This window comes from Sciurus carolinensis, chromosome 13 (assembly GCF_902686445.1).
Source record: "Sciurus carolinensis chromosome 13, mSciCar1.2, whole genome shotgun sequence".
Classification (NCBI taxonomy): Eukaryota; Metazoa; Chordata; class Mammalia; order Rodentia; family Sciuridae; genus Sciurus; species Sciurus carolinensis.
Window position 1 is genome coordinate 19273613 of NC_062225.1, and position 15196 is coordinate 19288808.

The following is a 15196-nucleotide window of genomic DNA, read 5'->3' on the forward strand; positions in this document are numbered from 1 at the left end:
CTATAAATTCAAAGAAATCTGCTCTAGACCAAAGATGAGGGAGATCAGAGAAGCCTTTGGCATGAACCAATGTCCTGTACGGGTTGTCAGCATAGCATGTTAGTTATCAAGGAAGGACCATCAGGGCTGAATTGCAGGAAACCTGGGGAAAAAGACTCGTGGCAAGAGTAGAAAGGCAAGTTAAGTTAGATAAAGCAAGATCTCAGGTCATGCTAATGATTTTGGCTTTATTCTCAAAGTGCTGGCATTATCAGGGGGTAAACATTGTTTATTTCCCTTAGGTTGAGGTCACTCTGAACACAGTGTAGAAAAATGAATTGTGAAACAGTCAGAATGGTTGTGGGCAGACCAGTTAGGAGGTAACTGTAGTAGTTCAGTCTTCCTAGACCAGAAGAGTGGGAGATGTACATGGAACCAAAAGATAACTTGGAGGTAAATTAACATCATTTGGTGGGAGTTTGGTCATGGGGGAAAAGGGATGGAATAGTGAATTGGAATGTTTCTTGCACTTCTCACCCCCAAATAGATGAGTAATGAATGAGAGAACAATTAAAGAACACAAGAAAATGGGTTTAGAGGAGGGAAGGAGGACTAGTCTGGGGCGTACTGAAACATTTACCCAGGGAAAGGGGTTGAGTGGGCAGGTATATGAATGTCAATCTCAAGGGGAAGAAAACAGATAGGTTATATGAAGAAGGTGACTAAAGCTATGAATAAGTATGGCTCTACCTGGAGAGATGAAATGCACTAGATAGACCATGACCTAGGTTCTCTTTGGTTCAAAACAGGATGGTCCTTCCCTAATTCTTACAATGAGCTGGTTCTGCTCTTTCCACCTTCCTTGTGTGACCTTGTAGGAAAACTCCACATACTACTCCGGCCCTGCCTTTAATAATGTCTTGCTGGATTTTAGCCCTGCCATTTAGCCCTCTTTTCAGCTGCTACAGTCCTGATCTTGAACCTCAAGAAGCGCTGTAACGATGATACTTAACTTGAAACCTGGGCCTGGGCTCTTCCATCTGGGTTTCATCTAGAAAAAAAAAAGTGCTTCCTGCCTTCTAATTGACTCATTCATTATTTCTGTTTGTATCAAGAGCTGATTTATAGTATATCCAAACACAGGTACTAATGAGCCATGTCATAGTAGAGTTCCACTACACTGTGCAAATGCTCATAATTCATTTTATACCTCTCATGCAGCACTTCCATTAGGTTATAAATTATAGTTATTTTCATACCTGTCTTATCTGTGAGAATTCAAGCTCCTTGAAGACAGGAATATGGTTTTATGCAGCTTTGTACTTTGCACAGCAAACAATGCAGTGCTTCTCACATAAATACATATCAATGTGTACTCATTGATTCTGTCTTGAGTGACCCGGGGCTGTGGGCACACAAGGAAAAGCAACTGCAATTATACAGGTGTGGAGTGAAGAGCCATTGGGGTTAGAAAATGAAAGAATGTTCAATAAATGTGTCTTGACTAATTGAAATTTAGGGGAAATATGACAGGTAAAGAAAAAAAAAATCAGTCAAAGTGAAGGATGGGGAATAAACCCACAATTCATTCCAAATCCCACATTTATAGTCCACCTTTTGGGTATGTTGTTCCTTTGCCTGCAACTTATTTTAGCCTCTCTTTCCACCTTGCAAGATTGAGCCCAGCAGTCAGTCACTCTCTTACATAGCCGCCCATTGGCCATTCAGTTGGAGGCATCTTCCTTTATAATCTCACTGATCATACAAGCTTTTCTATCACTTAACAGATTTCTTATAGGACGGCATATGGTTTGGATATGAGGTGTCCCCCAAAGTGCATGTGTGAGACAATGCAGGAAGGCTTGGAGGTCAACTGATTGGATTCTGAGAGCCTTAACCCAATTGGTGAATTCATCCCTTGATAGGGATCAACAGACAGGTAACTGAAGGCAGGTGGGGTGTAGCTGGAGGAGGTGGATCATTGGGAGCATGTCTTTAGGGTATGCATTTGGTGAGCTGAGCTTAGTTTCTGCTCCCTGGTGTGATGTCTTGAGATGATTCCCCCCACCACACTCTGCCATAATGTTCTGCTTTACCTGGATCCCTGAGGAACACAGTTTTCTATGGATTAAGATGTCTAAAACTGTGAGCCCCCAAGTAAACTTCTCCTCCTTAAAATTGTTCTTGTCAGGTCTTTTGGTCACAGCAACAGAAACGTTGACTAGAACAGAAGGCATATACCTGTGCTCTCCACCGTTACACACTCTCCTCTTGTCAGGGTTAGCTTCCAGCACAGAAACATATAACAGGATGGTTGAGAGGAAGTTATTAAGAGTCATAAATAGGGCTTCTCACTCACAGTTGAGTGTGATTTCAAGAGCACTTATGATTCTATCCTACCTCTAAAACACAAAAGTGTGACTTCTAACCTGCCCAAAAACTTTTTTAAAGGAAAAATAACTTTTCTAAAATTCTGGCATTACTTTATCCTGGAATTAAATTTCAGTTTAAATCAAGCTACACCCAGAACATGAGTCAGAAAATAAGAATTTGTTACCCTTTTGCGTTTTTAAAATCTGCATGGCTTTGGAAAATCATTTAAAATTATTTAGTGTATTTTCTCTGAAAAATAGGCACAGTCATCTGTCGAGTTAGAATGAATTAGGACCCAGATTATAAAGTGAGACTATATATCCATAATGGAGTGCCATGCTACTGTTGGTTGCCTGTGGTTTAGGTGAGGGAAGTCAGCGGTGGTGGCCTTCAGTCTGTTAATTCATCCCATAAATGATCACAAAGTACATGGTGTGTGCCTAGCATAGTGCTAGGTGCTTTGAAAAGGAGGGAAAGTCTTGGAAAATGTGGTTTGTGTTTCCAAATGGTTTGCAATATATATTGGAAGACGGCACTTAATTTAAAAAGTCAATCAAAGTTGAAATATGTACAAATGCAAGTTCATAGGCAATTAGACCATTTATGTGATTGCGGCTCTCGGAAAGAGGAGGGTGGATGAGAGTGCTTTCATTTTTATAACAGGAAAGACCTTGTTTCCTTTGCTCTTCAGAGATCCCCTGGGTTTTCTACAACGAATTTGTGAAGACTTGCATCAGGATCTGCTATTGGCACCTCCCTTCTTTGTCACTTGTTCACTTTGTTCACTTTCTTCATTACAACTCAGTTCTCAGTACTTCATGTAGCTAAAGGCCTTTGGCTCAGTTTCTCCAATCACCACCTGTAGGCTCGGATGACCCAAAGATCCGGAAGCCCTGGATTCCCAGGTGGAGTGCTGGGTGTAGCTCTCACCACCTGATCCAGTCTGCTGGCTTCCATCTGGACCTGCTGTCAGTGGATGGATGCCCTAAGTGCTAGCTCACCCACCCGAGATGAACAAATGGGACCAGTGCCCCAGAAATCCTTGGGGAGAGCTATGAAGACTGGTCACTGGAACCCATCATTGCCTGTGACTTATACACCAGGGAAAGGTTAGAGAAATTTATGAGTGGGTACCATATGCCAGTCCAACATCTGCTTCCTCAAAAGGGACATGAACATAGGACAGAGCTAAGTGTATTAAAGATGAGCCCCAGGAATAAAAAAAGAAATGAAATTTAACTGCTTAGGGATGTGAAGATGCCAAGCTGCTGTTAGAAGTTTCATATACATTTTTCAAAGGAAATTTTATGTAGTACTCTGTATGCGCGCACGTGTGTGTGTGTGTGTGTGTGTGTGTGTGTGTGTGTGTGTGTAAATAGATAGATAGATATAACTGCCTTCTTCAGGGATGCTGGGAGTGTCTTTTCCTCTTAGGGGTCCCTGAGCTACTTCCAATATTGAAACTAACTTTTTAGTTGATGGAAGGAAAACTGTTATCTTTTCTTCTTTCAGTATTTTCTGCATTAAACCTTAAAGAAACACCTACCCCATTCCATCCTAACAAGGTGTTTGGAGAAGTGCTCAATATGGTTGGGGACCTTGTTTATCTGCATGCTTGGGGAAGTCAATTGTGAAACTCACTTGAAGTGAGCAGCGAACGGGCCTTTTTTGGACATGCTGGATGCTCTGCAGAAGGTAGGTGAGCACAGTGTCAGTATCATGATGCCATTCTTTGAACTTGAAGAATCCATATCAGAGGCCCTGTTTCTCCTGTGCCCTTGCTCAGAGCCAGGTTGTGATGTCCCAGCAGACAGTGTCCCACAGAAGAGGCATCTCAGAGAGATGGAAAATGGTGGAATCACAGTGATAGTGTCACACTTAGATTTGACCACTTTTGTTTAAAAAAAAAATGTTGATGATGAATGACATTCTGGAGTCTTAAGTCACTTTCTCTCAGTACTATCTGTGCCAAGGTTCTTCAGAGAAATGCCCTACTTGCTGGTGAAGTTCAAGGCAATGTTGTCACCAGATACAGTCAGTGAGCACCCTCATCAGCATCATCACTGAACATGAAAGTGACAATGACTCTTTAAAAAGTGTTTTAAAATTGTTTTAAAACGTCTTGATATGTCAAGGAAGACATAGAACAGATATAAGTGCTTTAGACAGTGATACCAACATCTTAACTGTGCCTGCTTTGAAACCAGCATCATTTCTCCCAGCAATTTTGAGGGAGAAAAGACAGAAGGTGATAGGGCTTAGTGTAGTCAGGTGGCATCCACGTGCTCTAGACTCCTGTGGCAACAGACCAGGACAGAGCATCACATAGGGTGCTGTGCCGTGTTCTGTGCAGGTTATTCCCCAGCTTGCTCAGTCATGCTCGTGGCAACATTTCCTTCTCAGCCTCCGCCACCACCGTGTGACTCCCTCCCAGCCCAGCCTGGCTGAATCTTTGACTCTGAGTCCCCAGCATCTGGAATAGTCAAGGCCATCCAAAAGGTCCCCAGAAACTCTTGCTGAACAAAAGAAGAGTTACATTATTCAAATATTGGTCAGAGTTTCATCAAAAAGGAATACAAGTAGCTATAACACTTTGGCCAGTGAAAATAGCTGACAATCCATTTTTACAGAATTTTGACTTGGTCATAATTTGAAAATTTTTCTTTCTCTGAGAGTGAAATGATGAGCTAAGTAATAATTATCTAGGTTCTCTCTTATGGTGTGATGTTAGACAAATGACTTAACCTCTCTGCCCAAGGTTCTGCACCTATGAAGGGGGAAAATAACCTTCAATGCATAAAATTAACCCCCCTTAGCCCTCCTGCCATTTGTCTTTAGATCCATACTTTGGATTTGATTCTCAACTTGCCAAACATGCATGCATGTATAGTGGAGATAAAGAGATTAAAGCCACTCAAGAAAAGAGAAATCAATCTGACATAGATAAACTCTATCCTGTGGCCACGAGTCTGGCTTTCCCAATAATGCACCAGGTAAACTTCCCACTTTCAGCTTCCAAGCCATGAGATGAGTGGTTTTGCTCAGTCGTATGCTCCTGCCATGTGATATGCTGCTTCACCTAAAGCAACTTGGTGAACCTGACACCTTGCAAGGTCATTCAGAGACTGACTTTTTGTTGATTCCTGAAAATTACAGAAGATTAAAAGGGTTCACTGAAAGCCTGTGAGAAAACAACTTAGAAACCACTAGGCAACTTTGTCCCACTAGAATGGAACTAAAAGCATGGTTTTAGAAATGCAAAATAAAATACATCCTATAGAGTAGAGTGTGACTGAGACATGCACCATGTATATGATATCCTTCATCCATGGGGAATATGTTCCAAGACCCCCAGTGGATACCTCAAACAGTAGGTATTACCAAACCATGGATAGACAGACAGACAGACACATACACACGGATATAGAACTATGACTTTCCTATACTTACATACATCTGGCAAATTTAAACTTGTACAGAAGGCACAATAGGAGATCGACAACAATAATAAAATAGAACCATGATAACAATACTGTAATAAAAGTTATGTGAAAATGATCTCGTTCTCTCACAAATTTTATTGTTCTCCATTCACTGTTGTTATGAAATGGAATGACATAATGCTTCTGTGATCAGATGCAATAAGGTTAATCATTGTGGTATTGCTTTTGGGGTGCTATGTAAGGCTCACTTGAACACAAAGGATTCTTAAACACAAGCACCAAGGTACTGAGAAAGTCAATCTGATAAGCAATATAGCAACCCAGCGACTAACTGGCGGATATTGTAAAAAAGTGTGGATATGCTGGACAAAGGGATAATTCATGTCCTGAGAGGGATAAAGCAGGATGGTTTGAGATTTAATCATGATACTCAGAATGAAAACGTATGAATTGTTTTTTTCCATTTGTTCTAATTAGTTATGCATAACAGTAGAATGCATTTTGGACACATCATATATAAATGGAGTATAACTTCTCATTCTTCTGGTTGTACATGATGTAGAATCACACCGGTTGTATAATCATATATGCACATATAGGGTAATGTCTGATTCATTTTACTCTCCTTCCTACCCCAAGGCCCCTCCCTTTCCTTCACTCCCCTCTGCCTAATCCAAAGTAACTCTATTTTTCCCTAACCACTGGGCTTATTGTGAATTAGCATCCACATATCAGAGAGAACATTCAGTCTTTTGTTTGGGGGGATTGGTTTATTTCCCATAACATGATATTCTCTAGCTCCATTCATTCACCTGCAAATGCCATAATTTCATTCTTCTTTAAGGCTGAATAATATTCCATTGTGTATATATACCACATTTTCTTTATCCATTCATCTGTTGAAGGGCAACTAGGTTGGTTCTATAGTTTAGATCTTGTGAATTGAGCTGCTATAAACATTGATGTGGCTATATCACTATAGTATGTTCATTTTAATCCTTTGGGTATAAACCAAAGAGTGGAAAAGCTGGACAAAATGGTGGTTCCATTCAAAGTGTTTTAAGGAATCTCCATACTGCTTTCCATAATGTTTGCACCAATTCGCAGTCCCACAAGCAAGGTATGAATGTACTTTTTCCCCACATCCTCGCCAACACTTATTATTACTTGTGTTCTTAATAATTGCCATTCTGAATGAATTGTTTTGAATGTGCAAAAAATATAAGATGAGAAAGAGTAAGAACCAACTTCACTCTTCAGGATTGGAACTGGTCAGGATAAAGTAGGAAAGCAAGCCTAGAAGACTGACTGAAGCATCCCCAGCACCCACCCAAACACCTACTCATTGTCCTTGAAGAGTCACAGAAGAAACTCAGGAATCCACAAGACCTGAGCAGAATGTAGCAAGGCAAACCACCTTGTCTTCAACCAGAGTGTTTCTGTGTCATTTAGTAGGGATTTCTACCAATTTTCACCTATTGGTGTCACTATATTCGCCAGGGACATCATCACAATTATTTTCCAACTCTCTTGGTCTCCAAGGCTGTAGAGACATAATTGTATGGTTGTACTCAGTTATTTCTGAAAAGGAACAAAGTCATCCTGCATGCAGCTGTGTGTCAGAGAGAACAGCTGTCATGCAGCTCCGGACAGACCAGGAGTGTATTCAACACATACATCCATTCAACAAAAATTTGCTGAGCACCTGCCATAAGCTGAACATTATTGTCAATGCTTGGGACCTATCAATAACGAACACGATGATGATATGATGATGATAATGATGATAGAAAAGAGAAATAAAAATATCCCTAACTTTATGTAGCTCCTATCTATTGAGGTGTCACTGAAAGTAAAAATATATTCATGGAATTTTTAAGAAGAGAGTAAATGTGAATCACAGGTGAGATCAGTCACATAACAGTCCATTCACTCCACATGGTGCATTTCCAGAGTGATGTGGAGTCTATTTAGTACCATCTCGGGTCCAGGAAGAGCAACAGTGCAGAGGGAAAAATGGAATCAGACAAATCTGGATTAAAATTGAGGCTCTACCTCTTTCTGGATGTGTGACCCTGGTCAAAGGATCAACTCTCCTTGCTTTAGGTTCATCATTGAGAATACCCATCTCACCTGTTCATGGTACAGATTAAGTAAGAGACCATATTCAAAATTCTCCAAAGGAAATGTGCTGGATATTGGCAAAACACCAATGATTTGTATTTTTCTTCTTTTGTTTCTCACAAACCTAGTTGTGCATGACAATTACACAACTCTTATACTTTTCTGGGACATTGTAGATCATGTCGTTCCTTCTTTCACATTTGAGGTACACTGAGGCAAAGAGCAGTTGGGTGAATCATTTGAGGATGAATAAATCTGATCTCTGTTCATCAGATGGCCTTTCATAATACTTTTGATTAATTTACATTCTTCTTTTTTCATCTTGATCACCCATTTGATTGAGGGTTTTCTTTCTTTTTTTTTTTTTTTTGCCATTGGCAATCTTTTTATTCTTTTCCATTTGTTTTGATCAAAATATTCTTAGTGAAATGGTTGTAATGACACAACCACAAAAGAAGTATGTGCATAATGTGAAGGAGACAGCAAATGTCTGTTCTTAAAAACATCCCTGCATCTCTGTTGGCAAAAAAAATTAGGGAGCTTTGAGATAGCAGGACTTCTGGGTTCAAAGCTGAAACTCAAGGTGAGAGCAAGCTTGAATAACTGCACAGAGGTTTTGGTAATATTGGAGGAATATGTGTAGGGTGCTGGCACATAGTAGGTACTGGATTTTGCTTGGCACATAGTAGGTACTGAATTTTCTTTCTTCTACTTCTGGCAATCCCATAAAATAAAACTCAGGTTTTACTAGATTATATAGGTAGATGAAACAACTTTAAATATTTATTGTTCTCTATCAGGGTAGGCAGAGCATGATCACTTTACATGAAAATCAGGAATCTGCAGAACAGAAAGAGCTATGTTCTTCAGGAACACTGGTGTTTTTGCGGCTAGAAAGACATATTTTTCCTAAGTGGTTAGAACTGGTTGCTTGACTAGATACCTCCTATTTATGGTGACTTTCTCTAAAGCTCATGATTAATGTGGGCTTTTAAAAATTGTTTTTCTTCATGTTATGTAAATAGGGCTTCTCTTCAGTATGGCTGAATGCTGGTTTTAATTAAATTTAGGAAGGAAGAGGAGGGGGCTGGGTAGCTTGACAAAGTTGAAGAGCATCAGTGAAAATCACATTTATGTTAGGAGCTTGGCATTTGAAAATAGAATAAATAATATGAAATGGAGGGCTTGTTCAAATGGGAAAATAATGAATATGTTTAAACTCTCCTACATTGTTCTCATTTTGGCTGAAGATGGGATTCTCATTTTGGAAAACAGTTTTTATTTATTTTTTTTCAGTCATTAAATCTATGAATTTGATAAATACTACCCCATCGACCACCTTTCTTTTGGTTTTATGTTCCTCCAAGAAAAGCCATTATTTTGTGAAAATGAATTTTGCTGTTTAATTAATCACATTTATTTATGCTATTTTGGTTATAACAAAATTGAAACTTGGACCAAAGCTAATCCATACTGGGCTAAAGTTAATTATGATGTAATGATGAAATTATATTACTCTTGGCTAAAATTTACCTTTACTCAGCATACGCTTTAAGAAGTACAAATTAGTTGTATAAACAAAATTACTTAAAAAAATTGTTTTCAAGCACTGGAATAATTCACCTTTATTTATATGATTATGCTAATTAGAAACTAGTCACATCTTTTCCTCAGAGCAGATCTTTGAGAAACTTCAGTTGGCAATAACATGAATGGCTAACCTCTGAAATAAATTTCAATTATTTGGGGTTTTTGGAAGTCAGAAAACAATATTTCCTCAAAATATTTTCTTATCTAGATTTTTTTCATAATTTCAGCCTGATCTTCCCCTCCAATAGTTCAAATAAATAAAATTGGTCTGCATTTCTAAATCATTCTCGAATGTTCTCCCAACTTCCAATCAATGATGTCTCCCAGGCAGTTTATATCCTCACAGGCTGCTTCCCACATGGAGCAGTAAGCAAGCTCACTAAGAAGGCTGATTAACCCCATCTCTGAAGTATGATTAGGGTTGAAAATGTGCATTTTTTTAATGGAAAGGAAAACTCTAAATTTAAGGCAGTCATGCTTCTTGTGGGGAGGTCAAAGAGTAGATTATGGGGTGAGGGGAATGAAGCTGGGGAGGTAGATTTATGTGTTCTATGGTATTTGAAACCAACTCACAATTGGTCCCCAGAGTCTGGAGATTTACTTATTATATAGTTTGAGAAAATGGATGTGAAATTTTAAAGTAATCCTCAAAAGTGCCTCTTACAACTTTTCCTGGTCAATAGACCCCTGATTATTTTTTTAAAAAAGGAAAAAAAATTAATATTGAAAAAGTTTCATTTTCTTCAAAGAAATAACCACTTGTCTGAGAGGGTTGGGTAGTTAGAGGCACAGATTCAAGTGTTTTTGAAGCTTTGTGAATTTGGACACGTTCTTTAACTTCTTTATGCTTCAGCACAACAGGAAAGACTGGTATCCTCCGCACTCAGTGTACAAGAATTCAACAGTATGCATTTGTTAAAAGAGAAGATAGAGAGAAAAATAATTTGAATTTTCAAGAATGAGTCCGTCTTCCACTGAATTCAAAAGATATTTTCTCAGGTAAACATGAGACAGGAGATAGGAATTCTCATTTTTGTCTTCATTCCTGAGATGCATGTGTGATAATGAACAAACCTGGTATGCTTTTGCTGTTTAAAGGTGCATTTTATAGCTTGATATAATAGGACCCTGAATGCATATAATGTTATAGCTGGGACTCCACCGAGAAGTGAAGGAGGTAAAACTGGCTAGGCCATACCCTTTGGAAATGGTATATCTGCCACTGATATGGTACCACTCTTTCACAGGTATTTTCAGTAAGAACTTACATAGACAGTTTGTCATTTTTGCCTTATATGCCGACTTTAGAACTTCACCCCAAATAAGAGGTAACTCTACTTTTATGAGAACTTTTAAAAGGTAGTTGGGTCACACGGACAGAGAGGAGAAGAGTAGTTACTTGGGGCAAGAGATAGGGAGACATGGATAGTCACTATTTAATGGGTACAGAGTCTCCATTTGGGATTGGGATCATAAGTACTGCCACTGAATTGTACACTGAAAATTGGTCAAAGCCGTAAATATTATGTTGTGTACATTCTACCACAGGGACAATAGAAAGTTTACTGGGAAGATTCCATAAGAAAATAATGCAGATGAGTACTTGACACAAAGTCATGAATTGCCAACATAAATTAAACATGATTGTTAGATGATTTGGTTAGTGTTTATATACCAGATCTATCTACTTGATTTTTATGTCTTTGGCTCATCTAATTCATACACAAGCAGGAACGGATGTGATAGTTCTTTTGACCCATGGACACATTTCAGGTTATAAATCATAGAACTTCTCTTTGGATTCTATTGAGTCCTCACCCACTACCCCTCCTGTGGCACACCTCTCCTGTGCTCCCCTGTATCTAGCCCAGGAATGCTTTCTGGGGAGTTGACTTACATTTCTGTCTTTACAATCACCATCTGGACTTGTCTGTGTTTCTCTGGATATCATCCTTTATACTCAGTCATATTGAGTTCTTTCTTCCATTCCTTCTACTTTTTTGACCATGGCAATGTCCAAATTATGACTCTTGGTCCTTAACCCTCAGGACACACAGTGGTGACTCAACTTGATGACCTACCTTTAGGTTCTGTCCTTGCCCTCTTTCAAGGAGATCAGAACTAGTGCCCAGAACAGGGACCCAGGAGACTCAACACCCATTTAGAACCCTTCAAGACTAATGTTCTCATTGCCTGTGTGTATCACTGGAAGAAGCAAAACAACAGAAACGGAGGGCCTGGTGTGGACATGAAGGTCAAGTGTTGGAGAAAATGGGAAAAGAACCAAAGTAAGGAACAGTGGAATAAGGATGACAGAAGATGTTGAGAGCACAGAGATGCCACGTTGAGGCTAGGGAAAGAAATGAAGTTCAGCAGAGACAACTCAGAGCTGGCACCCAGATCTAATTATATCCCTGGACATAGCTAGCTATTGAAGTTCCAGACCAATTCTGTCTTCTGCTGATCTTTTCACTTAAAAGTAACTCTAACTGACTCCAGAAAATTTCCCGGCATTACAGTGCAACAAGATCTTAGAGATAATGTAACTCATCTGTCTTATTTTTGAATGAAGGTATGGTCCAGGAAAGGAAAAGGCTGTGTTCCAGCTGATACGGCTATTCAGTGATGGGGTCTGGATTTGGACTCCAATCTCACCATTTTAACTAATCCCTTGGTACTTTGTGGCCTCCTATGAATGAGGGCCATGATGATGGAGTTGTGTAGGACCATACTGAATATAGCACCATATACATTGCAGCAGGTAATAAATGCTTCTCAATGGTGGTGGCAATGAAGATGATGATGATTATGGCCACAGAGAAAACTCCATTTAGATGAAATTAAATGATACTGCATGGATGAGAAAGGAAAATACCATGCTATTTAATGGCTGACATGTAAGATGAATTTGGTAATGAAGCTCCGGGACTTATCAGGCCAGAAAACTGCATTCTCTCATTATATAGTCCTTAATGACCCACTTATTACTAATATAAAGGGAAAGATATACATATAAACACATGTTCCTCAACGTTTGGCTGCAAGAAATGAAACCAGTACACCAGCTTGAGGGGTTAGCAACAGACGTTGTTTCTGTGCGAATGATCAAATTTGCTGTTTTCCAGCTGGAAAATGACAACTGAAGTAAAAGGGTAAAAGATGATTTGACTACACTTATAAAAAAAATACAGAGGAGAATAATGTAAGAAGAACAGGTGGAGGTAGCTAGCTCGAAGGGCTGCTACAGGGGACCTAGTAGAGGGAATAGGTTTATTTAGAAGCATGACTTCTGTCTTCTTTGGGAATGTGTGTCTATGAAAATATTCAACTCTTCAATTCTGTGACATTCATTTCTCTGACAATCATTCAAGATACAACTGATAGCAATGGAATGGCTAAAATGGAGGTCACTTCCACCACCAGAACCTTAGGCACTTCACCCATTAAAGTTCTTTTAGGGCCTTGCTCAGAAGAATTTACTCTCGTTTGTTACTGCATATTAGAGAGTTAACTGGTTTCCTATCTCATGGTGTATTGTAAGTACAGCATAAGGTACAAAAAGGGTATTTGTTTAAAAGTATGTTATTTGGGACCAGAGCAAGCAATACCTGACAACTTGAAAGTGAAGAGAAAGAAAGAAATCCATAAAACAAACAAGCAAAGATACTTGGGATGAAATAGACCATAGTGATATGCTTCCCTTTTGTGTAGGGAAGTTCTTATACATTACAGTACCCCTTGGGGGCATTGTTGATTTACATCATAGCCAAGGAAGCTTTGTGTTGGGTCTTGTCCTCTGAAGATTTAGAGGATTCCACTAAATAATCTCCAAAGTCCCTCTATCAAAAAGGTGGGGGGAGTATGGGCAAGCCAGGCCCGGTGGCACATGCCCATAATCCCAGCAGCTGAGGGTGGGGGCTGAGCCAGGAGGATTGCAAATTCAAAGCCAGCTTCAGCAACTTAGTGAGGCCCTAAGCAACTCAAGAGAGACCCTTTATCTAAATAAAATATAAAGAAGGACTGGGGATGTGGCTCAGTGGTCAAGGTCCCTGGGTTAAATCCCTGGTACCAAAAGAAAGGGATGGGGGAGTGGTCCCTTTCCCCAAAATAACTTTGGTGCTTAGCAGCATCCACCTCATTTATCTGGAAAACTGCTTTTCTGGGAGCACTATTCCATGCTTCTGCCCCATTTGCCTGGCCTTGCTTTAGGGTTACTAATTAGATCCCTGTGTCTACCATGCATTTGTAAATGACTCTGGCCAAGGTACCACCTATTGCTAATTCCCAGTTCCTTCATATGTAAGTTGGGAATTATTGTATGTATTACATAGAGATGTTTGAAGTATTAACAACTGGAATCAAAGTGTGTCTAGTGCTTGACTTGGTGACTAAAATAGAGGAAGCACTCAATGATATTAACTATTGTTGTGGTGCTGGCAAAATAATTTTAAAAATTCCCTTCTACTTTTGATTATGTGCACTCTAGTCATGTAAGGGTTAAAGCTGGAGGTCAGGGAGACATATGATACTATGACACTTGGTGGAGCTACTCAATGGAAATGAAGATAAAACATGCCAAGACACCACCACCAACCATGCTATATTGGGCCCCCGCCCTAAATACTCACCATTCCACTCAAGACAGGATATGAATTGGTTCAACATTTGTCAGTTCATCGGAAAGTTTTGCAAACCCACAAGCTTTCATTTGGCCTTCACAGTGACTTTGTGAGAGCAGTAATTATTGGCCCCATTTCACAGATAAGGAATGAGCTATTTAGGATTTAAATAAGTTGTCCACATTTAACCAGCTTTTCAAAAGAAATAAACTTGAACTTGAGATTTACACTCCAAGTCTAGTGGTATTATCTCTTTGGTAATGCTTCCCCACAGAACACAATTGTCTTACAATAGAGCTGCAAATCACTGTAGCAAGATCTGGGCAAGGGAGTACATGGGTTTGTAGAGAATATAGGAAATACCATGAAACTGTGCAGAATTCATGATAATTTGGAGAAATACTGGATCAAAACTTCATTTTGTTCATAAGTCCTTTATAGAAAAGTCAATAGTATAGATAAAATATGAGATAATGTTTAAATTTAAAAGAGCAAAATCTGTTCTCAATCATCCTTAAACCTGTTTGGGAACACAACTTTCATAGAATAATTCCACTCCAACTATGACTTAGCCCCATCTAGATTGCACAAGTCTATAAAGAAGGACCCCGACTCGTGGAATATATTTGGCTTGGTTGGTATGGAATTAGCTATCAAAATTTACCATTCTTTATGATGAATAATGTATCCTGTCCATTTTATGTATTCTTCTGTTAAATTAACCCCTTCTTCAATAAAACAGTAAGAAAAAAGGAAAGAAAGGAAATTAATATTTTTGAGCTTCTATACAGAAATGTATGTTCCTTTAGCTACTTTTTATGCTAGCTCATTTTATCCTAAAAATAGCCTTTTGCATTGGGTACTCATTCTCCTCATTCAAAAGGGTGTTTCTAAGAGTTTGTGCAATAGATGTTCTAGAAAGTATTTGTGATAGTATGTGAAGGGTTAGAATCATGCAACAAACTTCCAAAAGATGTATTTTGCTTGGCCTGCAATATTGTGTTTGTAATGTTGAGCCAATTTCCAGCTTAAAGAAAAATCAGAAACCCTAGCAACACTGGGCCTACA